This window comes from Podarcis liolepis (assembly GCF_965112155.1).
Source record: "Podarcis liolepis genome assembly, chromosome: 7".
Taxonomy (NCBI): Eukaryota; Metazoa; Chordata; class Lepidosauria; order Squamata; family Lacertidae; genus Podarcis; species Podarcis liolepis.
The window spans coordinates 79,226,692-79,244,374 of record NC_139561.1 but is presented as its reverse complement, the minus strand read 5'-3'; the positions used below and the strand labels follow the sequence as shown (position 1 = coordinate 79,244,374).

General features: G+C 43.0%; 1 protein-coding gene across 1 annotated transcript in view; it reads right to left on the bottom strand.

Annotated features, from left to right (window-relative positions):
* Positions 1-17,683, bottom strand: part of LOC310711155 (phospholipase A2 inhibitor and Ly6/PLAUR domain-containing protein-like) — a gene marked incomplete at its 5' end in the record, with an annotated part of 221,386 nt that overhangs the window by 86,421 nt on the left and 117,282 nt on the right. The gene's annotated exons all lie outside the window — the stretch shown is intronic.

The window sequence follows — 17,683 nt, the reverse complement described above, 5'->3', positions numbered from 1 at the left end:
CAAAAGTAGAATATTTACAATTCATAAAGACCATCAGATTATAGCTGCATTTTCTCTGCGTCCTTCTCTCTCAGTGCAGCAGCTGAACAAAATGCTTTCGCTTTTCACTCAGCTCACAGCATTCCAAGCTGCCTTCCTCAAGTCCTGGCTTACTTCCCTTGTAAGCGCCTCCTCTCAGGCTTGAGGCACAGAAGGTTAACCCTTCACTACACCCAACACCTATCTTCTCCATTTTTCTCTTTTCTTTCTTCTTCGTTCTTTCTTTCTCTTTTTACTTTTTCTCATATTTCTCTCTTTATTTTACCTCTCTTTCCTACTTTTATGATATTCTAGCTTTTATACATCCTAGGAGCATCAACATTGCCATCATTATTGCTATTAATTTTATTTTAAATATACCTCCTTCTACTCATTTCCTTTCTATCCGTGTGTCTTTTGTATTTGCTTATTCTAACAGAATTTCTAAAGGATGGAGTAAAGTCATATGTGTGTAATCACAGCTAAGAAAATGTGGCATTTTCCCTCTCCATTTATTTTCAATGTTTCATTAATTAGGAAACCCCCCTGCACTAAAAGGGGGGGGGGCAAACAAAGATAAGGCAATGCTAAAACATCTCAATCACATGATATGAAACATTGGTCTGAGCTGTAAAAATAAAACAAAATAAAATGCTTAATGTGCTACCAGTGGTGGTGGTGGGAAATGTGAACCTGGTGCCAGTAGCCAGGTTGAGAGGTGGAGAAGTGGGCACCTCCCATGGTGAGAGATTGGGTGAGAAAAAGGAAAGCACCAAGGTGAAAATGGGGGCTGCCTGTCATTGGGAGTTGGGGAATGTGCTTGTGACTTGTCAATGCTGTGACTTGTTTGCAAAGCATTTTGAGGATGAAATTGCTTTAATCCACTGGGAACCTGACTCAGCTGTTACAGCAGATGAAACTCAAGGGGTGTCCAGAGCACTGTCTAGACCTGATGTGTTGGATGAGTTTCAATTGGTAAGATTCAAGCACATTGCCCCTTGCCCCTCTTGTCTGAGGAAAAGTAGCAGGGAGGGTACAGCTGACTGGGTCTGGGAGGTGATTAATGCCTCCTTGAAAGAGGGGGTGGTCCCTATCTACTTGAAGGAGGCATTGGTGTACCATCATTACAGATGGGTTACGTGGATCTCTCCCCCCCCCCAAGTTATTTCATGGTGACCCTTGGAGGTGGGACTTCTGAGATGGGACGTTTGGGGTGGAGTGTTACGTGACATCTTCAATCAAACTCTAATACTACTGATGCCTGTTGTAAAAAGGTAAAGGTAAAGGTACCCCTGCCCGTACGGGCCAGTCTTGACAGACTCTGGGGTTGTGCGCCCATCTCACTCAAGAGGCTGGGGGCCAGCGCTGTCTGGAGACACTTCCGAGTCACGTGGCCAGTGTGACAAAGCTGCATCTGGCGAGCCAGAGCAGCACACGGAACGCCGTTTACCTTCCCGCTGGTAAGCGGTCCCTATTTATCTACTTGCACCCGGGGGTGCTTTCGAACTGCTAGGTTGGCAGGCGCTGGGACCGAGCAGCGGGAGCGCACCCCGCCGCGGGGATTCGAACCGCCGACCTTTCGATCAGCAAGCCCTAGGCGCTGAGGCTTTTATCCACAGCGCCACCCGCGTCCCGATGCCTGTTGTATGCATGACCAAAGTATCCTGCCAGGCTGCTCAATCAGAGGAATTGGGGGGGAAGCAGTGTCTATGGCACTCTGTCTGAAGGAACGACCTGTAGACCAGTTGTCATGCCCATCAACTTTGGAACGGACCGGCTCCCTTAGACATTTTATGGGGGGGGGGGAGTGAAGACCCCTTGCCACCTTGGAATCGGCTCCTATGTATACTGGTGTTTGTTCAGTGAATGTCAGAGTGCATATCCTTTAGCTTAGGTATTTATTGATAAAATTTAAAAATGGGATGGAAGTTTCAAGGAGATTCAGATTTTTAACAATAGAGAGCCTCCACTTTGGAATAAGATAATACTATACATTATTTATGATTATGATCTTCCTTGAGATATTCTGAGTGTGTTAGATATTGAGGTGACACCTGTCATATGAAATTTAATATTTAGAAGCATGATTTCATGATCAAATGTGCTCCTTGGAAAGTCTGTCCCAAGACATGTTGGCAGCTGAAGCAAACCACAAAATAGTGCCTCCCCATTCCAGGGAAGAAGAGATAAGTGCAGATCGACATCCAGAACAATGCAAAGGGTGAGGAATAAAAAAATCCACAGGAAACAGGATAGGAAGAGACCAGCAGCACCTCCTATTGGCCAAGAGGCCACTGAAGAGGCAACCTGATTGTGGGGGAAGGGCAAATCTGGTCTTTTACGAAGCGCAGTGCGGCTGTCATTGCCACTGTTCCAGCAGCAGTGGCAAGGAAATCCTTGGAGGCCAGATCTACTGCCTCTATGGATCCAGCCGACTAAGATGGTTGCCTCACCTTGCCTCATGGGGGGGAGGGGGGGACAGTCCTGCACCTTCGTATGCCAAACTACTGATTCAGGCCCCTGGCTATGTAAGCACATCACAAATACCAAATGGGGAAAAGCTTTTACAACTCTGTCATAGTTGAAGGCTGCTCTCACCGGATCCCCTATGTCGTTTCCCTATGTAAAGGTAAGGGGCCTGAATATTCACCCAACTACTTACTGGTTTGTTCCATCTATGAGGACTTAAGATAAGCTTTGTTCAAATATTTAAATCTCCCAATTGAGAGATGAACTGGTATTATTTATTAAGGGACAAATTCCCTTACCCCTCTGAAAAATTGATCTGTTTTTCCTTTACAGTTCCAATTATGAGGAGATAGATTTGTAGGGATCAGTGCTATTTTTCTAGATTTGCAGGTGCCAGAGTTCACCACGAACTTGTTCCTTGTTCTCTTAGAATGGCAATGGCACTAACCTGAGAGATGCCTGAGCTGAGCTCCAATGAACTCTGCCTTAAAATATGCCCTAATTTAAATCTTTCAAATCTAAGGAATCATCTGATTCTAATAATAATTTTAGTTGTGCAATGTGTTAATTTTGTTTTTATTCTGTTTTATGTATTGCGTCTTTCGTAATCGGTGTGGCTAAACAATAAATGATAATTGCATTTGTATCTGAAAGAAACAGATCTGAGAACCAGCATTTGATTCTCCATAACCATTTATTTTGCATTGTAATCGTTATAATGAAAACTAAACTGTTTTTTAATGATACACAACAGGATTCTTTGTAGTTAGAATCCACAATTCCCATATTCTGACCTCTTTTTCTCTGCCCCTTGCTTCCCTTTACTTCAACCAAAAGCAAAAAAGAAAGAAACAGAGATCCAGAGTCCTGGATTTCAACACTAGACCTCCAATTTCCCCTTAATGCCATAGATTTTGGAATACACAAGGAGGAGGTCTACACTGTCCCATTCACTCTTCATGTTCAGGCTGGTGTGAGATTTGTGAAGCATTGTAACAACTTTCTTTGATAACAAAAAGGAGAAAGCTCCCAGTTCCGGTTATTTTGCTTGGACTTTTCCCGATAGCACAAAAATCTGTTGTTCCACAACCTTGAAAAGTGAGATTGTAGAGCTGAAATGGACCTGGGGGGGGGGGGGTGGAGAGAGAAATGTTGGCATTAGTCCTTTACTCAGGGACTAGGAGATGGTTCCTATGATGGTGAATGATAATTTTAATAAGTTAGTTTTTAAAAGTGTATATTTACGAAATCTGAGAAATATCATAATTTCGTCAGAACATGAATATACAAAATTTTCAACATTAGAAGTTCAGGTAAAAAAGTTAGATTAGATATGATTTAAAATTTCTATCATGCCCAAAGGACTCTCAAGACACAAAGATTTTTAATAAACAGGTTATACTTATAAGATATAATGAAATCAGAGAATTTGAAAACAGGCCTAAATGATAAGATTAACCAAATCAAATTCTTGTGGGCAGGTGAGTTGCAATAAAATGGGAGGAATTCTATCCCACCCCCCATCTCCTGGGAATGTTAAAAGTCACATGCTATGGCCACACAGCAAAATCTGAGAACAACACTCCCACCTTGGTGTCCGAACCTTGAGTGTGTGAACCTGCCATAAGTCAACAGGGTGATCCAGCAGCAAAAAAAGCTGGAGTTGCACTTCATTGTCTCTCAGGATGGTTGGGTGCCAACTGAGGCTCCCTCATTGCCCCACTGTGATCTAAGTATCCAGAGAATCCTCCTTTCATTTTACCATAACTATTTTCATGTTAAACACGTCAAACATAAAGCAGGTGAAAAAGATGAATCCCAAGAGCCAATCAGGTACTCACCTCAGAATTCTTACTCAACCCTTAAAAGAGAAAGCCAAGGCTGTAAAGGGCAGCAGAAATAAGAGAAGAAAGAGAAGAAAGAATGTAGGGCAGAAGCATCACAAATGGCCTGGAATCTGCCTCTGTCCTCCTGAGGCAAATCAGCCATATGCCCCTCCCCCATTTATTCCAAATTCCCTCTTAATGTAGCATTATTCCTGAAAAATATGTTGAAAGAATGGTTTCAGGTTAAGAACGGACCTCCGGAATTAATTAAATTCTTAACCAGAGGTAATAGGAAATCCTGTTAATGAAAGACGGGACTCCAAAGCGCCATCTGGTGTCAAATTGTTATAATGCACATAAAGCGCTTTATCTTTATGGATGTAGCTAAATCATGACACCAACAAAATAATGTATGGTTGTAGAAAGGAACATATCCCCCCTCTCTTCCTCCTTCTGTGTATCCCCTAAATGAATTCTGGGGGTTTTCACAATTCTGTGGAGCAGATTTTGGGAGGATACCGAGCAAAAAGTTGCAAAAGAGGGAGGAAATTCTCTGGCACAACTGTAAATCCTTGCACTAATGGTCTGAGTTAACCAGATACTACTCATTGTCACAGAATTTAAGGAAATGTAATACATTCCTTTTACATAATCAATATTTGTTTTGAGCAAGACGGACACATTTTGTCCTGGACTGCATCCCAGTGGTGGAGAGATCCGGATTCAACTGGGGTGAAGCAATCAATGCCCTTTTTTTACTTTTGTTCAGAAGGGTATTTTATATACACATCTCACTCTGAATCCTCCTTCCAGACAATCAAGTGGCATTATGAGAGTTAAAGGACACAGACAAGGCAGACAAAACAATACGGAATGGTGCAGAGTGGGGCCAGTGAGAAATATGATGCCTCTCATTGTTCGTGCAACATGCAAGGGAAAAGGAGGAAGGGAGAGAAGGAGACAAGGAGAGAGTCTGCATTACCAAGAATTACTAGGCCTTTTTTCCTTGTCTGAATAGCAATATTACCGGTATTAAGAACTCCTTTAAAAACAACACACTGGGTCTCATTCTCAAGGCAGTTGATGGTCTTCTCACTTTCACACATTGTGGTTCCATTGGAAAAGCAGGATGGGCAATGCAAACCATTTTCAGCCAGCGTGTTGCGATCAGGAACTGCCAAAATCAAAAGTATAGTGAGCATGTTAATGTCCTCGTCTCTTTTTGTATCTGTGTTGTATTAATGGAATCCACCCTAGGGCCTTCCAGTTTTGGTGGGGCAGCTGCAAGTACTCTTGGATTAAATATAATCTAGACACAATCTGGGTTCAGGACTGAGCATGGGACAAAGTCACCATTGTTCTCTGAGATGAATGACCTTTACATAAAGGGGGGTGGGGGAGTGTGAACTTTCTTCCCTTCTCAATCTCTCAGAAGGTTTTCCTGCCATTTATTATGGTGTAGGCTGTATGAAAGCGTATGCTCTTAGTCCCTTATCTTTGTACAGAGTTTCTGTCTGTCTTCTGCACTTCCAGAATGAACTAACCGTCACTTTCTGTGAATTCCCTGAGACCTGCAGGTACAGGGCAGTATATAATTCAATAAATAATAATAATTAATAATAACTGCCAGCTTAGACAGTGCTTATTTTGTCAATTAAAAGACTGACCAGAAGCAGTTGAAGGGTCATTTAGGAGGACACATGGATAAGATAGGTGGGTTGTAAGGCCCATATTTGGACCATCTAATTGAATGCTATCTTAAAGGGACCATAACCTGTTTATGAGCTGTTCATGCACCTTGGTATCCAATTATGTTGCTTTAAATATCATTCATGGCTAATTATGCATAGGGAATGTTATAAAGGCATCTTGAAGATTGTATTCTTGACCCCGATTTTCATTTTCATTTTTTTATTTATCCACTTGGTTAATTAATGTAGGCAAAATTCCTAAACTGACATAACTGACCCTTCTTTAGACACTTCTAAATCCTAGTGAAGGGCCATAAGGCTATTATTTAATAGTATATTATTTTCTTTTTTATATCCAATGCTGCTTTTCTTCCTTCTGCCTGTGGCAGAACAAACCTTCTTTCTTTAACAGACTGAAATATCCTGGGCCCCTTGCAGGAATGTGCCAAGGTCATAAAACCTAGCCATAAAAGAATGAACTGTTCTTCTAGCAGAGGGAGGGCTGGGCTGGGGGTAGTCTCTCTTTGATGGATGTTATATTCCTCTATTATCTCTTACACTAAAATATCTGTAGGTTTCATATATACATACATATATATACATATTATATATGGAAAAACTTTCCTAGGTATATAGCTAATTATATTATCCTTATTTACATAATAAAAAGCAAGAATCTCTTTGGGCTTCGTCTCCCTACAGACCCCCCCCTTCCCGTAGAAGCATGAGGAATGACTGATTGCTCAGCCAAAAGATAATGGGTTGCTATACCAACTCCAGCAGCCCAGGAGGAGGGGGGAACTAGAATACATGAAATTAGGAAGTTAGCCCTTTTTATGGAAAAACGAAAGTTTTAATTCTATACCATTTCTTGTAAATCACATGTTTTCTGGGAAATCAGATGATAGACCGTCAAAGGGGGTATAAAAGGGCTGGCAAGCCCAGAGAGGGGCTCTTCCTTTTGGCAGGGCAGGCAATGAGCATTAGCCTGTCTGTACCTTTTTTTCATGACAAATAAATAACTGATTTTACTACTGTCAAATTGACTCTTTGAAGCATTTCTGATGCTCTGAGAATTACAAGGAACTAAGGCAGGACATAACACTAGGAAATAAACATGACTAATGTCAGAAGCAATCTACTTCTGAGGTAACCATTTTGGGGAAGTGGGTCATTAAAATAGCAAATTAGCACAGCAGCACATCAAAGGAATGGAGGCTGCTCCCTGTGTAGTAATAAAACCAGGATTAGGTTTTATTAGAATATGTGGGATGTGACTGTTCTCAGAAAAAGACAAACTGCCAAGGCAAGGATGCTGCTGTGCCTATAATGGGGAGAGGACATATTCTGGTGGATGTCTTCATTGTAGGCCTCAGGTTGTATATATTTATGCATAACCATATATAATAAAGACACCAGAGTGCATTATGGTCCCACAGGAAACACAGAGCCTGGGTTACAGCATGCCTAGTAAGCATGGAATCTCACATCACTTGGATATAGGAGTGATATGTAACCATATCTTAACATACAGTAAAAACATGGCTGGGACAAGGGGCACTGGCACTGTGCAGGATCAGATCCTCCCACCTATCAGAAGGATGATCTGATTCTGCATGGTGCTGCTTTCAGGGGCAAAAAGAAGTAGAGGCCTGGTTGGAAAGGCAACCCATCCCTTCTCTGGCAGACGTATCTGCCAAGTAAAAGGTAAAGGGACCCCTGACCATTAGATCCAGTCGCTGACGACTCTGGGGATGTGGTGCTCATCTCACTTTATTGCCCAAGGGAGCCGGCGTTTGTCTGCAACCAGCCTCTTGGTCATTTGGCAGCATGACTAAGCCACTTCTGGTGAACTAGATCAGCGCTCAGAAATGCCGTTTACCTTCCTGTTGGAGCAGTACTTAGTTATCTACTTGCACTTTGTGCTTTTGAACTGCTAGGTTGGCAGGAGCAGGGATCGAGCAACGGTAGCTCACCCCATTGCAGGGATGTGAACCGCTGAACTAATCGGCAAACCCTAGGCTCTGTGGTTTAACCCACAGCGCCACCCATGTCTCTAGCTAGATCCCTCTTTTTCACAGTTTCTCCTCATCACTGCCTCCCCATCCTGCCTGACTCTCCATCGCTTGAGAGCCCCTAATAGTCCTGAGCTGCTCAACCCAACCTGTAGCCACCTGGGGCTGTCTCACCCCATTTGAATGAGGCAGAGGTTCTCTACGTACTGCTGATTGACTAAGGATCCAGGCCATGGCCAAATTCAGTGCAAAACCCTAACATGTTAATGATTCTAAATTGATGCAGAAACGTACGGCTGAGAAGTACATTGTTACACATTTTAGTCCTGCAGCAGTGCCTCTTCATCTGAAAGAATTTACCATCCCCTGCAGTGAAGCTGTAATTGCCTGAGAAACAGTATCTGGATGACGAGCATTGGTTCACAAGTTGCTCTTGGAATTTCACTATGAAAAAGAATTTGAAAGAATTAACTAGATATGGAGGTTTATTGCTCCTAAGACACATTCATTGTAATGGTTCCAATTTTCTGTAATGTCTGAATGAGATCCTTTTGAAACAAATAACATGGAAAGTATTATTTAATTCGGCAACATAAAGTGATGGGTTTTATGAATTAAAATATGTACACATCAAAATGTCTTCCAGCCATAATGCTTAAAGCATACAATAAAAGCTATTAAAAGTAAAGAAACAGATATCAATTAACCAGTGGAAAGATGTATTCTGAATGGCTTGTATGAGCCTGGTGGCATACACATTTTTCTGCAGGCATTTAAAAGATGCTTGCCAAGGATGTGTTGAATAATAGTGAGACAAGAGAAGCAAATATAAGTCAGATGATACTACCCTGGCCATGGCTAAGTTCCTCTCAGAAGTAATATGAAATAGTAACCTACATACTCCGGATAAAACAAAGTGACCGCCTTTTAATCCTCATTTGTATTTCTCTTTTATCTTGTTTTTGAAAATGATTTTGTAGGTCTTTCGACTGAAATAAATAATGTTGTTCTTCTTGGCAGTATCAGTTGCATTTTCAGCTGAATTTGGGGGAACCACTTGAAGCAGCCTATGTGCAGAGCTATTTCAATGGCTTTTGTTTGATTTGCTCAATGCAAACAGCTAGAAGTCTGTAAATTTTGATAATCAACCCAATTTGCAATGGAGCGAGAATAATTTTGAGTACTCCAGTTGGGAAACAGCCTTTAACCAAAGGTGTCAGAGGCTTTGAAGACACTTGAACTCAGGACGCAAGGGAGAAACGTGCTAGGAGGAAGGCACGCTTGGCAAATCCACGCCATGATCATGTACATGGGTGAACATGTACATCAAGCTGGAAATCTGATGCCTGTGATCAGGTGATTTTAGATCCCCCATTTTCAAATGTTAGCGATTCCTTACTGCAGGATTGGGAAGCTGTGATCCTCCAGATGTTTCTGGACTTCATCTCCCATCATCTCTGACTGGTGGCCAGGATAGATGAGGCAGATGGGAGTTCTCATTCATCTACAGCTTATGTGACACAGCTTCCTTACCACTAACTTATTAATTTCAAAAACAAAAGACAAAAAACCGGATAAATCTTACCTATATTTGTACGCATAACACTGGCAACACACGAATCTTCTCGCAACTTACAAGGTTTTTTTTCATAGTAATCATATGTCAGTCCAGTACGGTTATACACATGTCTGCAGTACAGAGGTAATGCTGAGGATAGGAGCAAAAGATTACTTCATGGATTATTATTATCATTACCATTATTATTATTTGGTTTTGTGGTTTCCTTCATTTGACACAGAGAAGGAGGTGAGAATGAATTAAATATTTTAAATGAAATGGGGTTCAAATTAATTAGTTCTTTTTAAAAAATAAATAAATGAGTAAAAGCCATTGGCCAGAACACTGGTTTAATTATTTCCAAGAGGTTTGAAGGTAAACCCTCCCTTTACCACGGCCCATTTTTCCTCCTATCCACTTCAATGCCTTTTTTTCTTCTACAGTTTGATTACAATCTTAGATGTGAGCTTAGCTAAAGCAGCAATGGCCAGACGATGAGCAAGAGGAAGGCAAATTGTGACAGATCCTTTCCCCCTTACCTGCAGGTCCAGTTTTAAATCTAAATTGGTCTTATCCCATCATTTAGGCATGAAAAAAAGCATTGGGGAAACTGGGAACCCTCTGTAGGAGTACTCTGTACCATCACTTACTAGACCTCTTGGGGAGAAGGTTTTGCATTTCAACCAGTTTTAAGCAGAGTTAAATGAACAGGGTTAGATGCAGTTGAAGAGAGTTGGACTTTAAGGGGGGATAGGACAGTTAAGATGGGAGAAAGAGGGGACTTCCTGGAAGCACATACTGTTCTGCATGACATGGACAAAGTGGAAATACAAACATTTTGATCCCTGTCTCGTAAGACTGAAAAAGCTACCAATTTGAATGGCTACACAAAAGGTTTACACAAATGATGCAGAATTAGGCTACCAGTGGCTACTAAACATAGTACCTTCAGTTACTAGCATATTTCAAATATCATTTTAAAACTCTATCCATTTCAGTTGCTCTTGGTTTCTATTTTATTTATTTATTTGATTTCTGCACTTGCCTCCAAGCAGCTCAAGGCTGTGTACATGGTTCTCCGCTCCCCATTTTATCCTCACAAGAACCCTGTGAGGTAAGTTAACCTGAGGTATAGTGACTGGTCCAGGATCTCCCAGTGAGCTTTGTAGCTGAGTGGGGATTTGAACCCTGGTCTCCTGGATCCTTGTCTGACCGTCTAATGACTACAACACACTAGCTCTCTTAATTTGAGCTCTCCGGATTCCTCTGTACTCTAAATATTATTACTGTAAAAGTTCTCCATCCTACTGGTTCCTACTTACCTGGAGAAAGCAGGGCCAAGAGGAGGCATGTGCTCAGGAGTGCCTTCATCGTTCTAGAAAGAGAACTGATGCACATAGAGCCTTACTTGGAGGGATTTATAGGCTGCGTGTTTCTGCTGCAGGCAACACTTTGGCATAAAGACATAGAGAAAATGATGAAACTCAAAGCTCACTGTTGAAATTGTCTGAATTATTTCACCACAATCTCATTAGTTGTCAACAGGCACTTTTCAAATTTCTTCTTCTATACAGTTACCGTATTTTTCGTTCTATAGGACACACTTTTTCCCTCCTAAAAAGCAAGGGGAAATGTGTGTGCATCCTATGGAGCGAATGCAGGGGAGAGGCAGCCAGGAAAAGCCCCCAAGAGCTGCACACAAGCTCCGTGCGCTCTTGGGGGCTTTTCCCCAGGAGGGAGAAGGGACTGACTGGCCGCATCAGTCCCTTCTCCCTCCTCGTAGAAAAGCCGACAGGAGCCACACACCCTTTAAAGAGCGTGCGGCTTCTGCCGGTTTGCGAGAGGTGGGTGAATTCCCCCACCTTGTAGAAAAGCCAGCAGAAGCTGCACAGCCCCTTTAAAGAGCACATGGCTTTTGTGGGGCCACTCTTGGGGGCTTTTCCCCGAGGAGGGACAAGGGACTGACTGGCTGCGTCAGTCCCTTCTCCATCCTAGTAGAAAAGCCGACAGGAGCCGTGCGCTCCTTAAAGGGTGCGTGGCTCCTGTGGACTTTTGCAGGAGATGGAGAATTCACCCACCTCCCTCAAAAGCAGGGAGAAGGTCTGGGAGAAGTGCACAGACTGCACGCTTCTGTCCGCTTCTCCCCAAACTGTGGGCTTTTGCGGGAGGTGGGGGAATTCCCCCACCTCCCGCAAAAGAAGGAAGAAGGTCTGGGAGAAGCGCACAGGCTGCCGGCAGCCTGTCTGCTGCTCGCAGAGCTGGGGGAGGGGAATCATATTTCCCCCCTTCATTTCCCCCTCTGAAAACGAGGTGGGCCCTATGGTCAGGTGCGCCCTATAGAGCGAAAAATACGGTAATATAAAATTTGACAGCACCCAATGAAGGAGCTGAGAACAAAAAAGGCAATGGCAAAGTCCGGACGCCACCTACAAAACCCCCCTCAATACAGTCTCCATCTAAGGATTCCTCTTCTAAAGAAGAGAAAAGCCTGGATACTAGATCCATCCTAGCAAGGCTAGGAAGTATGGGATGAGCTGTGGTTAAAATGTTGACTTCATATTGCAGTGCACGTGGCTGCAATGGAGGTTTCAACCAGTAAAACTGATCCACACAGAAAAAAGAAGGGTGACTCAGTGGCAGCAAAGCAATCACTTCAGGTGCAGGGAAGTAAGGCTGAGGTAGAAAGCAGAGTGATACCTCTTCATACGAACACTTCTGGCTACGAATGCTTCGGGTTACGAAGTCCGCTAACCTGGAAGTAGCTGCTCCTAGTTGCAAACTTTGCCCCAGGATGCGAATGGAAATCGCGCACAGCAGGAGGCCCCATTAGTGAAAGCACGCCTAAGAATAAGAAAAGTTTCAGCTTAAGAATGGACCTCCAGGACGAATTAAGTTCTTAACCAGAGGTACCACTGTAAGGTAATGTTACTGCAGGACCACAAACAGCTCCAAATGAGCAACTTGTTCCAAGAAGGCTGCAAAGTCAATTGAGGCCATGTGACTATGCTCATCTTTAAAAGTAGAAAAAATAATTCCAAGCCAATGGCTCTGTTTTTGCCTTTTCTTACTGAGTTGGAAGGAGCAATATACTTTTTCTCTTCTTCTAGGCCACTAATCAAAGTGCAATGAAAGCCTCAAGGTACTGCTCAGGTGACTGCTCAGCTGGCAAAGCTAGGCATAGCTCAGGTCTGTTGAAAGGTGCCAGGGACACACTGGTAGGCACTGAATAGAATACAATGACACCAAGATCATTACTGAGAGCTGATTAAATCATTTTACTGAACTTTGCCCACCCCCCTTGTTCTAATTGTGTCAGATTGTTGTGAAAGGCAGAGGATACGTTGAGCCAGCTGATTTGTTTAGTGATGACTATCCTTAGCCATATTGTCTTGGACTGAATCGACCTACTTGTTTATCCCTGATTCAAATCCCACCCTCCATTTTCAGAAGACACAAAGAACCCTGCAGTCTAGCAGCATCCTTCTTGGAGTGGCTGATCAGATGTCCATTCGTACAGGACTATCACAACAGGAGGGCAGTCTCCCACTCCCCCTGTTCTCCCCCAGCAACTGGAAATGGTATATCCATCAAATTAATTGCCACTGATAGCCTCTTCCATAAATGTGACTAGTCCACTGTTAGGTCTATCCAACTGTGGCTTTCACTGCTGATGTGGGTTTTCTATAGCTCAGCCTGTAGAGCATGAAACTCTCAATCTCATGGTCGAGTCCCATGGGGGGGGGGAATTACAGTGGTTGGACTCTACAATTCTATGATTAAATTGAAGAATTTTCTGATGCAGATTATGCTTCGCTTCATTTCTTTTTTAAAAATAATTTTATTACATTTTCAGTTTTTTCTAATCTCAATATCCATACATTAATCAATAAGATGAAACATTGCTCTATCCGAGCATCAACCTCCTCCGGCCCCTTCTTCTGACTGCCATACGTATTTACTTTGTTCTTAGCATTTCTATAACATTTCTATAACCACTTTTTTTTTACCTTCTCTCTTATTATGGGCCAAGCAAAAGTGACCAAGGATTCCAACTGGGAAGGACTGGTCCAGTGAGGAGCAGGAAATTATGGAAATAGGGAGTGCATCCTATATTTTTATATTGTAACACAAATCTCTTTTTTCATATTGGATGCAATCTTTTTAAGGAACTCTGTGGGATTCAGCCAGGTTCCTCTTCCAGTTCAACCACATTCACACTCTCAATAAGTAGGTACTTTTAATAAATGTTCTTGTTCTTCCCTCTGGTTTTATGAGCTGGAAACAACCTATTCCTAATAAGGCACAAAGTAATCAACAGTTAGCATCTCACACACATGCTCTTCCCAGAAATCAGGTGAACAAGGTACCTGCTTGTATCCATGGGGTCATTCAAGTTTGCACTGTCAGTTTTGTAACTTATCAGTATTTTATTTTTAATATAGTCATGATAGCTATCTTCCCTCCAGTATGAGAACCAGTAAGCCTCTGAATATATGTTGTTGCAGATCACAGCAGAAAATGTGATCTATAAAGGGATGCACATGCATTGATGGTTACCACATCCTCTTTGTGGGTCACAAAGTGGTGTTGTCCATTATGGATACCATCCTCACAACCTTCCCAACCCCGACTGACACTCTCTCGGTTCTGGCAGCAAAAGACATTGTAGAAGAACTTCCAGCAATGTAGACTTTGCTAAAAGAGTGTTTGGACTGTGCTAAAGAGGCCTATAAGATATTGTCTGATGTGCACTGACAACCTGGCACCAAGATTAATGTGGAAGGTCAGGTGTGGCTGTCAAAACCTGATTTGCCACAGAAGGGCAGGTGCAGGAAACTGAACCCAAAGAGTGGGTCCGTTTGAAGTTGTGGACCAGATCAACTCTGACTTTCTGGCTCCGATTGCCTGTGTCTATGAAGATTCACCCCATCTTGCACAGATCAGTCTTGTCACCCGTCGTGCCTGCACACCTTTACCAGGCACCTAGACATGGTAGAAGGAGAGGAAGAGTACAAAGTAGAACAAATTCTAGACTCCAGGATGCAAAGAAAGAAGTTGCAATACCTGATTGGGTGGGAGGGGTGTTGACCGGAAGAAAGATCATGGGAGTATGCAGAGCATGTCCATTCACCGTACTTACAAAGGGCGTTGCATACATGCCACCCCAACTGACCAAAACTACTGGGATGGGTGGAGGAGGGCTCTGGAGTGGGGAGTGATGTCAGGGACTGGGCGGAGGAGGAATGGTGGAGACCGCCTCCCCAACCTGACCCTTCCAGAGAAAAAGACAGTTCAGAATTACAACAGAGGTTTGAGGGAGATCACAATTCAGAGGAGGATGAGGGGAGAATTTGGGAAATAATGGGAGAGTAGGAGGAGGCTGATCCAGAGCAGCTGGCTGACACATTATCACTAGAAAGCATTTCAGATCCACCATCTCCCTGAACCCTGCAAGCAAAGAGCTCAAAGACAAATGGCCCTAAGAGGCAACCATAGAGGGGGTGGCGCTGTTGATGAATGAGGAAGTGGGAAAGAAGGGGAGTGGAGTTTTACTCAGGACTATGCCATTTCTCCAAGAGGCTGCATTCCCAAGCATCTCCCTGTAAACATTGAATAAAAAGCAGATGGGAAGGAATTTTTCTTGTGTCATCCGTTCCTGGCAACCTGCCATGGTTGTTGGTTCCTCTGCCACCTGACAGCTGTTAAAATATGCTAGTTTAGACTTGTTTTTTTCTGTGTACATATTTTCCCAAATGTTCCCAAATTCCTAACTGACCTTCTTCTACCATCCTTTATTCCTATTTGGTAACAGGGTGCTTACTACACTGTTGTTTTATTTGTCTTAAATAAATATGTAATTCTGTGTTTTTTGATGCAAACCAGTGTATCAGATCTTTTTGAGTATCCTGTGCTATATATTTTGGTGATTTAGCTCCTACTTTCTGGAATCACTCAGATGTCCTTTGTACCCACAGGTGTTCCCTGGACCTGAAGGGAAGAATTGTTAGCAAGAGTGTTGACATACTAATATTCTGGGAGTTTGGCTTTGTGTTTAAGAGCCAACAAGAGAACAAGCTCTTGAAACTATGGGTCCATTTCATAAGCTACAGGAATGCAAGAGTTGTAGATAACATCTTTTCTTGTAACCTGTTTTCAATGATCTGACTTCTGAACGGGTTTCATCTGCATTTTAAACACGCACACACATTCCTCCCTTCCCAATCTTTCACTTTTGCCCTTCCTTCCTTCCTTCCTTCCTTCCTTCCTTCCTTCCTTCCTTCCATTACTTTTCCTCATATTTACCCCTTTCTTTTCTCCTCCCTTTCCTGCTTTTATTGTGTTCTCTTTTTTATACACCCTAATATCATCATCATCATCATCATCATGACCATCATTATTGCTATTAATTTTATTTAAATATACCTCTTTCTATTCATTTCCTTTGAATCGGCGTGTCTTTAGTATTTGCTTATACTAGGGGTCTGCAACCTTTAAGACAAAAAGAGCCACTTGGACCCGTTTCCGAAGAAAAAACAACAACTGGGAGCCGCAAAACCATTGCGACATTTAAAACAAATATATCTCCGGAGCCACGATCTGACAGCGGGCGGGAAGGTGACGTCGGGACGGTGCGTGACTAACGCACGCACCGCCCCCATGCGACGTCACAGCCAGTACAGCACACAATGCGCCTCCTCCCCTCGCTATTATCCGCCCCGGAGCCGCAGCAAAGATGTAAAAGAGCCACATGCGGCTCCGGAGCCGCAGGTTGCAGACCCCTGGCTTATACTAACAGAATTTCGAAGGGATGGAGAAAGGAGAAGAGAAGATTCCCTGGAAAAGACCCTGATCTTGGGAATGATTGAAGGCACAAGGAGAATGGGATGACAGAGGACGAGATGGTTGGACAGTGTTCTCGAAGCTACTAACATAAATTAGTAGACCAAACTGAGGGAGGCAGAGGAAGACAGAAGTGCCTTACGTGATCTGGTCCATGGGGTCATGAAGAGTTGGACATGTCTAAACAACAGAATAGGCATGTAATCACATCTAACAAAATGTGGCATTTCCCCTCTTGTTTATTTTCAATGTTTCATTATTTAGGAAACCACTAAAGCAGAGTTGGGGTGTGTGTGGAGATGACAAGGCATTGGTACAGTATGTATCAAAAACACATGGTGATAAGTATTGGTCTGTGCTTTAAAAATGAAATAAAACAAAAGACTTAATGTGCTGTCAAGTGGTGCTGGTGGGGGATCTCAAGCTGATGCCAGTATCCAGGTAGAGAGGTGGCAAAGTGGGCATCTCCCAGGGTGAGAGGCAGGGTGAGAAAAGAAATGTTCCAAGGTGAAAATGGGGAGGGCCTGTCATTGGGAGCCAGGGAGGGTGCTTGTGACTTGTCAATGCTGTGACTTTTTGCAAAGGATTTTGAGGTTGAATCTCAGGGGGTGTCCAGAGCACTGTCTAGCCCTGTTGTGTTGGATGAGTATCAGTTGGTAAGATTCAAGGACATTGCCCCTTGCCCCTCTTGTCTGAGGAAAAGGAGCAGGGAGGGGACAGCTGACTGGGTCAGGGACGTGATTAATGCCTCCTTGCAATACAGGGGGGTCCCTGCCTACTTGAAGGAAGCAGTAGTGTGTCATCATCACAGATGGGTTATGTGGATGCCCGTCCCCAGGTTATTTCATAGTGTCCCTTGGAGGTGGGCCTTCTTAGATGGGACTTATGGGGTGGAGTGTCATATGACATCATCAATCAAACTCTATGGCAGTGGGGCATAAGCAATTGACAGGAGGTAGTATCCTTATACTACTAATGCCTTGGCTTGTAGATTAGTGTCAGAAGAGATGAGCTGACTGAGTCCAGGAATGATACACCATTGACTGGAAAACTGAACCTGAATCCTGATACTGAAGCTCCGCCATGATTGCCCCAAGGGTCCTGTAACTTTCAGCCTACATTCTTCTGCATTCTGAAGTATTCATCTGAAAGAAGACTTGGTGTTTTAAATCAAATGGTAATGGAAGAAAAACTAAAACTTAATTATAAAAAGACAGGATGATTATAATGGCAATAGTACAGGATCAGTGCTATTTTTTTCTAGAT